The following is a 13,151-nucleotide window of genomic DNA, read 5'->3' on the forward strand; positions in this document are numbered from 1 at the left end:
AGTATGGAGCAATTAATCTGTCTCCCTTAACTAATTAGGTGCGGACTAATTAGGAGGCGGCTGTTGTGAAGGGCCAGATTAAAGCTGAGAATCTACGTTTTTATTGTTTTATATACCTTGTATATTATTTATATATATAAGCTATATCCCTTTAAGCCTCTTTGAATCCTAGCATCATTCGCTCTCCTCACTGGATAATGCCCTTAATGTTGGCGGCGCCAGGCAGTCTCGCCCTCAGTCAGGTTCAAAGACGTGTTTAGACAAGTTCGGACATGCCCGTAGCGGGCGCATTGATTCCTGGCAAGTGGTTCGGTTGCACACTAGAAAGCCCTCTAAGTATATATTGTGGAAGGCACAAACAGTAGCAGTTTTCGTCAGTACAACGGTGAAGCAGTTTGTCCTTAGAGTTCGTGAAGTAAACAAGTGAAGTTCGTCTAGCAAGCAAGTGGAGTTCGACCTAACTTAATGTGAAGTAAAGAGTCGTCATTTTAGTGTGAATCGTATTACCGCAGTTTGTTCGGTGTGCAGCATTAACAAGCAGTTCGTTCGTTTAGTAACTAGTGTAAAACCTTAGCAAGTGTGTGTGGACTTAGTAATTAGTGCCAGCACACGAGGAGGGCCTAGTCGCAGAACTACTGGACATGTGCATATTGGAACCTACAGCGGCGATATCATAGAACCAGTATTGGTTGGATTATAGTGATTGTGGAACGTACTACCGTGGAGAAGAGCATCGTTAATACCCACTGTCGTTTGGATTAACTACCTTGAAGATCTTACCTCGGGCTATCTTCGAGGACCGAAGCTGGCTGGCTATCATCATTGCTATCGAGCATTGGATTACAGCTATTACCTTGCTACTGAGCATTTGGATTATAAGGACCGGATCCGTACGAGACCCCTTTTCTTCAAGTGAACAGACTGAGTATCCGAACATTCTTCCTTCCTCCAGAGCTTACATCTCTGGGAGGATACCCCCTGTCTCCAGCGGTACCATCGTTTCCCCCCTATAGTGCCATCCCACGCCAGGCGGCGTTTAGTCTAGTATCCCAGCTTAGGAATTATTCATTCCAACTGACTTTGCTACTGACTGACTTTATTCATATTCTTCGCCATACAAGCGCGACCCTTAATTCCCATTCTGTACAATTACTGCATAATAATAAATACTATAAATGATATTTCCTTGTCACCATGCCGTCTTATTCTGAGTGTCTGCCATATAATAACTGTACTGTCTGGCAAGTAATAATAATAATAATTAGCAGTGGTTTAATCTATCACAATCTTTAATACAGTCAGGGTTTTGTAACCCCTCAGTTACAGTTACTGTTAAGACACAGTCCATTCTGGACCCTGAGTTACTGTTAACTTAAGACACAGTCCATTCTGGACCCTGAGTTACTGTTAACTTAAGACACAGTCCATTCTGAACCCTGAGTTACTGTTAACTTAAGACACAGTCCATTCTGGACCCTGAGTTACTGTTAAGACACAGTCCATTCTGGACCCTGAGTTACTGTTAACTTAAGACACAGTCCATTCTGGACCCTGAGTTACTGTTAAGACACAGTCCATTCTGGACCCTGAGTTACTGTTAAGACACAGTCCATTCTGAACCATGAGGAGTCCATTGTTCATTGAAAATGCAGGTTAAACAGCAGTGTTTTTACAGAGCCAGATAAATCCATTCACAGTGAATTAGCGTGCAGTATTCAGGTCAGGTGGTGCAATGTGGCTGCTACCCAGAACTGTGCAGTCTAAAGGTGAATTGCAGTGTAACTTTGGCTCAAAGTCATCTATAAAGATTGTTTTTTTTAACAAAATGTTAACATTTATGTCCTTTAGAGCGGCCGCGCTAACCAGCTGAGCTAAAGAGTCAGACCCATTAGCAGATGCTGGTTGACTGTGCACCTATCATCCATAGTTTACACCAGCAAGATAACATTATAGCAATGTTATCAACTTAGTTACAATGTGCTGTAAATGGCATTCTAGAAAGCACTTAACTGGATGCAATATTATAATGAATATGAATGAATATACACCCCTGTGTGCTGGATAATAATGATAATAATAATAACAATAAATGTTATTTGTATAGCCCCTTTCATACTAGAATTGCAGCCCAAGGTGCTTCACAGCAGTACAAATATACATAAAATATACATAAAATTCAGACATGAAATGCAATTAAAATAGACATAGCATTTGCATAAATTATACAGAATAAAAGCAGTGCAATAATATATCTGTCATTTACAATACAATAATCACAGTGGCAGAATGTATTAAGAGGCTATGGTGAAGAAATACATTTTTAGCTTACTTTTGAAAATATTGGCAAAGTGTTCCATAGCGTTGGTGCGTAATTAGCAAAGGCTGCGTCCCTGATGTTCTCCTGGCTGGTGCTGGGAGCCTTCAGTAGACCAGTAGAGATGTTCTTGGGGGAACATAGTTGACAAGAGAATTGGCCAATGTAGCTCGGTCCTGTTCTATTTAGAGCTTTGTATATAAGGAGGAGGACCTTAACATCTATTATAAACCTTACCGGATGACTCATCAACATTTCTGTCATTGTTGGGAGGGATGGATACTGGCGTAGTATAGGTGATGATAAGCACAAGACATAATATTGTGATAAAAGAGCATCTGTTTTGATTTCATGGGGGCCTTTAAGGATTATTTTGGACAAAATGTTAGCGTGACATGAGTGTCTGTCCTCTAGGTGGGCAGAGCCAAGAAGATGATGAGACTTATTCAGGTAACATAGAGTGAAAACTGGGGTAGAATCTGGTTAATTTGTAATCTCTGTGGAATTATCTGATTTTGCAACAAAAAAAAAGCGACCTATTTGAAATCAATAAAGTCTGATAGGTCTAATTAGTTACTTGTATTTTGTTAAGTTATTTTTACTTGATCAGAACAACCCAACTGCTGTTTGATTGAAATGACCTGGGCCCTCATTCATCAACGTGTCTTACGCACAGATATGTGCTTAACCTGTGCGTACGACCATTTCTAAGCAAAGTGTGGGATTCATCAATTTCAACTTGAACTTGACTTCGTGCTTATATTTACGCACAGCTCGGAGCATGCGTAGCTGACGCCCAGTGGTAGAATATGGGGACTGCAGACGGACGGCATAGATCAGTTGCATGCATTAGTTTCAATGCGGAAATAATCTTGACTGACGTGTTCTGTATGACCCCCGTAATTCATTATAGTTCATTGTGAAATAGCGATATTAGTGTAATTATTGTCAAACCCTAAATAGCATGTGGAATAGGTCTTTCTCTCCGAATGAATGCAGGTTTATATATATAGCGTTATCGGGTGCACTGACTGCGCTCGCAGGAACTGTTTTCAGAGATAGCATCAGATAGGGATGAATGAATGAATGAGGGGCAGTCTAATTGCAGAGAGAACATAATATTAACTAGAGTCCACTACCCGAGACACCTCCTTCATTTGTACCGCAATTTGGGACCCAAATTGGAGCTATGAGCTTAAAAGCTTTTCCGTGCTTATTTGAGAAGGTCCAGCTGCAGAGCCGGAGAGACAGACAGCAGAGAGACAGACAGACAGACAGATAGACACTGTTCCACAGTGTGTGTGTGTGACCACTAGTCTCCTAGTAGAGACCCCCCCCCCCCCTCTGGACCACCTCCCAGTAGAGACCCCCCCCCTCTGGACCACCTCCTAGTAGAGACATGTTTTCTGAAATGTATGTTTATATATGCAAATGAGGCACTTCCCCATTAAATATGTGGACATTTATGGATGCAATAAGGCAAAATGAAGTAAAATGAACAACTAAATGTGTGTTATTGACGTTTTATTGTCACTAGTTTCATAGAAGACATGTTTAGGAAGCAAAATATAACAAAATCTCAAAATCAACAAAAAAAGTATATTTGCCTATTCACCTGCAGTGTCTCGCCTTAATCCTCATCTTCGTCTTCTTCCTAGAGAAGTCTCTACTAGGAGGTGGTCCAGAGGGGGGGGGGGGGGGGGGCTGAGTCTCTACCATTAGACTAGTAGTCACACACACACACGCACGCACGCACGCACACACACACACACACACACACACACACACACACACACACACACACACACACACACACACACACACACACACACACACACACACACACACACACACACACACACACACACACACACACACACACACACACTGTTGAACAGTGTCTGTCTGTCTGTCTGTCTCTCTGCTGTCTGTCTCTCTGCTGTCTCTCTCAAAATAGTATAAGTGCTATCTTGGCCCTGAGAGTTGCTCTCCGGCTCTGCAGCTGGACCCTTCTCAAATCAGCACGAAAAAAGCTATAAGCTTATAAAACGATTTAATATGCTAAACTTCGTTTTAAATTCCTTAATTCACTTTTGTTTATTTCATAAAGATTTTCCCGACATAATGCTACCTGCCCTGACCAGATCCGTGACTCTGTTGCGATACAGATGAATTATCTACTCAGAAAGCTTATAAAACGATTTAATATGCTAAACTTTGTTTTTAAATTCTTTAATTAACTTTTGTTTATTTCATAAGGATTTTCCCGACATAATGCTACCTGCCCCGACCAGATCCGTGACTCTGTTGCGATACAGATGAATTATCTACTCAGAATAGTATTATAAAGTGGCTATCTTTTATGCTGTAGATCACTGCTGGTATGTGCGTGCAGAACCTTTATTTCAGCGGGGACTGTAGTATTTATTTGACGTTACTGTACAATATATGTGTATTAAAAGACGGAGCTGTCTTTTATTGTATTATAATAATTATTAATATTAAAAATAAATTAAGAAAGGCATTCTTATTCCAGCATGCATTAATGACACTAACGGGCAACGGCAAAACAGTGGTTAATGGTCTTTATTAGTGTTTGCGGTGTCCAGGCAGCAATGGTCTTTTAGGAAGTTAATAGATATAACACCCTCGGTTTAGTCCATTCTTCCACATTTCATGGGGGTGTCCATTACCGTATATGGTTAATCGGGGCGGTTTTGGTATGCAAATACGTGAAAGTGTGCACGAGCCTCGGCGCAGGGCCAAGGTGATATTTATCATGACAGGTGTGCGTAGAACCTGCGTACGCACGTGTGGTGAATCCCGTTTCTTTTTTGCGTTCACGCATTCTAAATTCTGTGCTTACGTGTGGAAATAGAACATTTTCTACGTTACGTTGATGAATGAGGGCCCTGGAATGCACAATAGGCAAATGTGACTTGTAAAAATGACTAAAAACTGAGATTTTAGTTTTTGTAACACCCATTTATTGCAGTTACATTTACATTATATAACCCTAAGACCTGTGTCTCTATAGCCCTAAGACCTGTGTCTCTATAACCCTAAGACCTGTGTCTCTATAACCCTAAGACCTGTGTCTCTGTAACCCTAAGACCTGTGTCTCTATAACCCTAAGACCTGTGTCTCTATAACCCTAAGACCTGTGTCTCTATAGCCCTAAGACCTGTGTCTCTATAACCCTAAGACCTGTGTCTCTATAGCCCTAAGACCTGTGTCTCTGTAACCCTAAGACCTGTGTCTCTATAACCCTAAGACCTGTGTCTCTATAACCCTAAGACCTGTGTCTCTATAGCCCTAAGACCTGTGTCTCTATAACCCTAAGACCTGTGTCTCTATAACCCTAAGACCTGTGTCTCTGTAACCCTAAGACCTGTGTCTCTATAACCCTAAGACCTGTGTCTCTATAGCCCTAAGACCTGTGTCTCTATAGCCCTAAGACCTGTGTCTCTATAACCCTAAGACCTGTGTCTCTATAACCCTAAGACCTGTGTCTCTATAACCCTAAGACCTGTGTCTCTATAGCCCTAAGACCTGTGTCTCTATAGCCCTAAGACCTGTGTCTCTATAGCCCTAAGACCTGTGTCTCTATAGCCCTAAGACCTGTGTCTCTATAGCCCTAAGACCTGTGTCTCTATAACCCTAAGACCTGTGTCTCTATAGCCCTAAGACCTGTGTCTCTATAACCCTAAGACCTGTGTCTCTATAGCCCTAAGACCTGTGTCTCTATAGCCCTAAGACCTGTGTCTCTATAACCCTAAGACCTGTGTCTCTATAGCCCTAAGACCTGTGTCTCTATAACCCTAAGACCTGTCTCTATAGCCCTAAGACCTGTGTCTCTATAACCCTAAGACCTGTGTCTCTATAGCCCTAAGACCTGTGTCTCTGTAACCCTAAGACCTGTGTCTCTATAACCCTAAGACCTGTGTCTCTATAGCCCTAAGACCTGTGTCTCTATAGCCCTAAGACCTGTGTCTCTATAGCCCTAAGACCTGTGTCTCTATAGCCCTAAGACCTGTGTCTCTATAGCCCTAAGACCTGTGTCTCTATAACCCTAAGACCTGTGTCTCTATAGCCCTAAGACCTGTGTCTCTATAACCCTAAGACCTGTGTCTCTATAGCCCTAAGACCTGTGTCTCTATAGCCCTAAGACCTGTGTCTCTATAGCCCTAAGACCTGTGTCTCTATAACCCTAAGACCTGTGTCTCTATAACCCTAAGACCTGTGTCTCTATAACCCTAAGACCTGTGTCTCTATAGCCCTAAGACCTGTGTCTCTATAGCCCTAAGACCTGTGTCTCTATAGCCCTAAGACCTGTGTCTCTATAGCCTAAGACCTGTGTCTCTATAACCCTAAGACCTGTGTCTCTATAGCCCTAAGACCTGTGTCTCTATAGCCCTAAGACCTGTGTCTCTATAGCCCTAAGACCTGTGTCTCTATAACCCTAAGACCTGTGTCTCTATAACCCTAAGACCTGTGTCTCTATAACCCTAAGACCTGTGTCTCTATAGCCCTAAGTCCTGTGTCTCTATAACCCTAAGACCTGTGTCTCTATAACACTAAGACCTGTGTCTCTATAGCCCTAAGACCTGTGTCTCTATAACCCTAAGACCTGTGTCTCTATAACCCTAAGACCTGTGTCTCTATAACCCTAAGACCTGTGTCTCTATAGCCCTAAGACCTGTGTCTCTATAACCCTCTATAACCCTAAGACCTGTGTCTCTATAGCCCTAAGACCTGTGTCTCTATAACCCTAAGACCTGTGTCTCTATAACCCTAAGACCTGTGTCTCTCCAGAGTCCCACTTGATCCAAAAAAAGAGCGGTGTTTCTTATTATTATTATTAATCATTAATATTTGTATTTATTTTTTATTTAATTTCGTAATTTTTCCTTCATTAAAAAAATAAAAAATGTAACCTATTAAGGACAAATTATTATTTACAATGACGGTCTGGCAAGTGGACGAAGGGGCCTCTTGAAGGGTAACAGGGAAAGGGGCAAAATAATAAGAATAAGAATAAGAATAAGAATAAGAAATAATTAAAACACACATCAAACAAACAACCGAATAAAATGTACAAGGTATGTAATACATGAAGCAGAAAAGTCAAATCACAGTTATAAAAAAATTATTATCATTGTTATTCTTCTATTCCCTGGATATCGCTGCATCCTCATGGCTCCACTGTTCATTTCGGGTCCAGGTCGTATACACCATGTTGGAACTGGTGCCACTCGGTAATCGGTTCTCGATACTCAACCCCAATTATAAATGAACCCTCTGTAGTGTGGTAGTGAAAGGGTTAACCTTATGTAGTGTGGTTGTGAAAGGGTTAACCCTTTGTCATGTGTGAGTGACAGGGTTAACCGTCTGTATTGTCGCAGTGAAAGGGTTAACCCTTTGGTAGTGTGGTAGTGAAAGGGTTAACCTTATGTAGTGTGGTTGTGAAAGGGTTAACCCTGTGCCGTGTGGCAGTGAAAGGGTTAAAACATACATTATGCAATTATCAGTAGACATTACATTCAGAGAGAGTAGGTACCGTAGGCCCTGGACTTTAAAGGAACACTCCAACATTTTGGGAAATTAGCTTATTTGCCATCTACCGTGGAGTTAGACAAGAAGACCAGACCAGGCTGCAGAAACAAATTAGTGGGGGGGCATAAAATGTTCTCGGGGGGGCACAATGGTTTTTCAACACAGGTTCCCTTTTATACGTTTCAGCTGGGACAGCGGCTCTGTGGCTTGCTTGGCGCTGCCCACGGTGCTGAACTAAACAGCAGAGAGGCAATTGAAAAATCTAATTTCTCTCTATCTTAAGAACTTTCACTTATACAAAAACAGACTGAAGGGATATATATAACAGACCTGCTGGGGCAGCGGACTGAGAGCAGGGGACACAAACAGGCTGGATAAGATGGTCAAGAAGGCCAGTAGCGTGGTTGGGGTGGAGCTGGACTCTAGCGAGGGTGGCGGAGAGGAGGAACCTTGCTAAGCTCCAGGCCATCAGGGAAAACCCCTCCCACCCACTATACACAGACTTGGCTGACAGGAGGAGCATGTTATAGGCTCAAACTACCTAAATGCAGCACTGAATCGCACAGGAAGTCCTTCATTCCGACAGCCATCAGACTATACAATGCATCACTGTGCCTCACTGCATCACTGAGCACAGAGTGACAATTACCATCTTCCTGGACTCTTACTTTTTAAACAGTCTACCTACTGTAGACTTCAGTATATTTTTACTGTATTTATTTACTGTATCTTTTATTCTATTTTTATTCTATTTCATTTTATTCTATTCTTAGGCCATTTGTTTTGTTATTCTTATTTGTGACTTGTTCTGTCTAAATGTTTAATGTTGAGTGATTTGCAGTGTCAAATTTCCCTCAGGATAATACATTTCTATTCTATTCTATTCTATATCTTTGAAAAGTCTCCATTTATTCCACACTTCTGAATTCACTGACAAACTGAACTGAACTGACAAAAATAACTGACAAAATTCCTCCACAGGCTACTCACCATCATAAGTAGAGAGGCAAGCGGTGTTTGGGGACAGAGTGAAATCTTCTTAAAACACTGCTCCTCCACTCATTCCTGAACTTTTTTGTTAAGTCCTTCTCAAATGCCAACTGAATTAAATTGGCCTTAGTTGCGTCGATGAAGCATACTAAGGCGATGTTCTGTAAAGACGTTCTTGAGGGTAGAAAACGAATTCTCACAGAGTGCCGTGCTAGCTTCAGTAGTGTTGTTGTTGACATCAGTGCCCACTAGGGCTGTCCCCGACTAAGGATTTGGATAATTTACTTTGATTAAAAAAAAAATAAAAAAAAAATTGTTTTTTTTTTGTTTTTTTTGCCAGGGTGGGCACAGCTGACTCAGTGGGCTGGCCCGGCCCCCTAATGCCCGCCCATGGCGCCGGGACTGAAGAAGACACATACCTTTTTCTTCTCTGTGCATGCAGTAGGAGTAGGAAGACGTTGGGAACTAGGCTAATGGAGGAACCTACTTCCAGTGACTGACACTAGGCTAGGCTAACGGTGCGCATCTTCCTACTCCAGTCCTACTGCATGCACAGAGAAGAAAGAAGGTATGTGTCTTCTTGTCTAACTCCAGGGTATGGCAAATAAGCTAATTTCCCAAAATGTTGGAGTGTTCCTTTAAGCTTATTCTACAGGATAATCCAAGCAGAGGGAGCAGAACATACGAAGGCCTCCTTGCCCAACTCAGTCCGAGCTTTAGGAGCAGTCATAAGCACAGTGTCCTGCTGAGACCATAACTCATAACTGCCACATCGTTTGGGACATAAAGACACAAACGTATGTTTCTCTGTAGTCACAGTCACATGGTTGACAGGACAGGACTCATAAAACCCCCGAATACCCGTTTATTATACAAACATTATGGATTATCGTTGTGAATGAGGGATTACTATGTGGAATATCCCTTTTCTCTTCCCCCTGTAGCTGTGCTAACCACTGAGCCTAGAGATGATTGACAGTTGTTATGCACAGCTGTAAGAGATGTGATGCTAATCAAGGGGGAGACCTGAGACACCTGCTTTCCCCCCTGTGGATTGGCCGAGCAGGTGTCTGGGTCCGCCCTACGTGATGATGTCATCAGCGAGCTCCTGGGCTTCAGATTCTTCACCACATTTATTTATTATTTATTTAACCTTTATTAACACTTTGATTGCCTAAGGTTAAATTCATGATATACCATCCGTTGCCAGCTCTATTTAACATGGAGAAGTTCCCCTTCTTTGCAGGGCTATAACTTTTTAAATTCTATTGCTAGATTGCCATTATTAGGGCCCATTCAAAGTCCTATATGTATTGTTCATTGTGTAGCAACGTTAAACTTTTTCATTCACATATTCATACTAAAATATGGTCTAAAGTATAAGTATGTTTTCATCTCTTTCTGCAGCTTTCTCCAGAACGTGATTTATAGCCCCAAATGCATTATATTGATGATGAAATACAGTTTGGTAGGAATCTGTGCGAGATCAAAAATTTCAATTGGACGTACTTCTAGAATTTACTACACGTCATCTGATGTTGACCGGATGGGCGAGGGGGCGTTTATAATTCCGTGGGCAACGTTATACCATTCATCTAATGTGGGTCATATGTTCATCATAGCAGTTAGTAAAGAACACGTTAGAATATAACGCTAACTATAACGATCAGCGTGGAGTAGACAGTTTTCAATTATGGGATGTCGAAATACCGGATCTATTTCCAGGTTGTATAATAGTATATACGTCCAAATCATGTTGTTTTTTCGAGTTATTTCCACCGATCGATGTTCACTGTGTGAAGACTGAGTCTCTCTAACATTAGCGAGTGCCCGGACAACATATGGAGTGAGTCCTGCCGGGTTAAAGGTTGACATCCGGTTTTTCGATCTGCCGATCGGCCACCAGATGGCGCCCTTGAACCGCTAGAGGATTGAGAGGAGATCAGAACTGTGTGTCAAGGCTGCAGAGGGGAAATATGATTCCGATCACAGATTTTTGAAATATTGATATCAAAGACGAGTTCCGGCGTACTCGGCAACTTGAGCATGGCGGGGAATGACGAGTTCCGGCGTTTTCGGCAGTTAAAGTGTTAACCTCTGTATATCTTCTTCCCAGGGGTGTAAAGTACTTGAGTAATTGTACTTCGTTACAATACTTAAGTACTGTTTTTGGGGGATTTGTACTTTACTCAAGTATTATTAGGTTTGTGTACTTGTACTTTTACTCGATTACATTTCATACTTTTTACTCCTTACATTTAAATCGCAGACCTACAAAGTACAAAGTACAAATCTCGCAGGTCCAACCATTTGAATTAGTATATGTGTTTCTCTGGCCGAACTAACGTTAACGTTATTAATCAATGGAAAATGAACCCGCCCATTATACCCATGCTGATTGGTCCTTGTGCAAGACTAGAAAGCGGGGATCTTTGATTAAACACCTGCTATCAGAAGAATAGACGGTCAGAAAAAAAGGTTTTTACCTTAACTTTTTAGTATGGTGAAAATCTGCATAAAATGTATACCTAGGTAAATGGAATATTGCTCCACTTCTACAAGGGCTATTTGCATATTCTTGGTATCTAGGAACATCTATGGACCTCAATGAATGTATTCTCAGTGTCAGAAATATTGTGTCTATTACTACGCTTGCTTAAATTGTGATGAAACAAAGGAAAATATGAATTATGATTTTTCTTTTCATCTTTGACAGTGAATAAAACCATGATAATAATGACCAAACTTAAAAAACTGCCACTGAGCTCATTCAGTACCCTCTTGAGATCATGTGTACAAAAGATCTAAGGAAATTAATAAAGGGAAGATGATCAAACTGAAGGTTCTGTATATACAGTACTGAATTCTCCCATCCGGACCAATGCAATTTGAAATATTATTATAGAATATAGAATATATGCTTATACATTACCTTATTATAGCCAATTCGCACATTTATATATATATATACATATAGTATCTTTCAAATGGCAGAGTTCAATTTGGATATAGTATCACCAGGCGTGCATAATAACAGATACTGATATTTACTGTAATCGACTGTACTATTTTATTTCCCCCACAGTGTAACCATTTTGAAACTAATTTCAGATCTAATTCTTCCTACATGGTAACAATAGTGTGGAGAAACTGACTGCGTTTCAATATTTGTCAAAAACGTTACCTTTTGTAGCTTATTATCGCGAATCATAACAATTATTGATATGATTCATTCAGAACGCTGAACTTTGAACCACCATAGTATGTGACAGGAAGTGTAGATCGGAGAAATTTCAACGCTGGCCGATAGCTAGCGATCTCCTCTACAAAATGGCTACAAAACTACAATTCCCATGGTTCAACATTTCCATTTCCGGTTCCGGGTCAGAATAGACGATTGCAAATAGAAAACTTAAAATGATATAAGTACACTTTTAACCTATTGCTAAACTATTGCCAACCTAACGTTTTACATTCTACATGCATTTGTGACATAGTAGTGATGTTAATACTTGAAAACGGTTGATTTTAAAATCACAAATTATTTTCATCATTCATAAAAATATGCCTATATGATAATAATGTCAAAAGGGGTCGGTACCGACCCCGTCGAGTGGAACAGGTTAAGTACATTTAAAAGTAGAAACTTTTTGACTTTTACTCAAGTGTGTTTCTAGCCAGATACTCTGACTTTTACTTGAGTACGATTTTGAGACGGTACCCATACTTTCACTTAAGTATCATTTCTGGGAGGCGGCTGGATGGTGTAGCGGAGATTGCGCTCGTCACCAATGCAAGAGACTCCGGTATCGAATCCCAGTCTTAGCATTGCCTTCGGCTTGGGCCGGCCGTTGTACTGGCTCATTTGGCAGAGTCAGCGGGTGGAAAGTCGATGGGTGGGGATTGGACTTTTGGATTTTAATAACAGTAGAGGTCATATGGAAATTGAATGAGAGTTCGGGGTCAAGCCATACTCCCAAATACTTGATGCGTTCAGCTTTTTGCACAGGTGTATTATCGGCACATAAGATTTGATTTGATTTAGATTTTATTACGGATCCCCATTAGCTGGTGCCATGGCAACCAGCTAGTCTTCCTGGGGTCCACACAAAAAAACATACAAAAACAATTATTGCAAAACAGAATTATTAAAAGTCAGTACTCAACATACAATACAAAACTAACTAACAATTAAGATGGCTAAAATTACATGCAAGCAAAGAAACAGAAAACAAAAAAACAAAACAAAACAAAATACAAAATACAGTGTTAAATACAATTTAAGATTGTT

This window comes from Notolepis coatsorum, assembly GCF_963971535.1.
Source record: "Notolepis coatsorum genome assembly, chromosome: 11".
NCBI classification, from domain to species: domain Eukaryota; kingdom Metazoa; phylum Chordata; class Actinopteri; order Aulopiformes; family Paralepididae; genus Notolepis; species Notolepis coatsorum.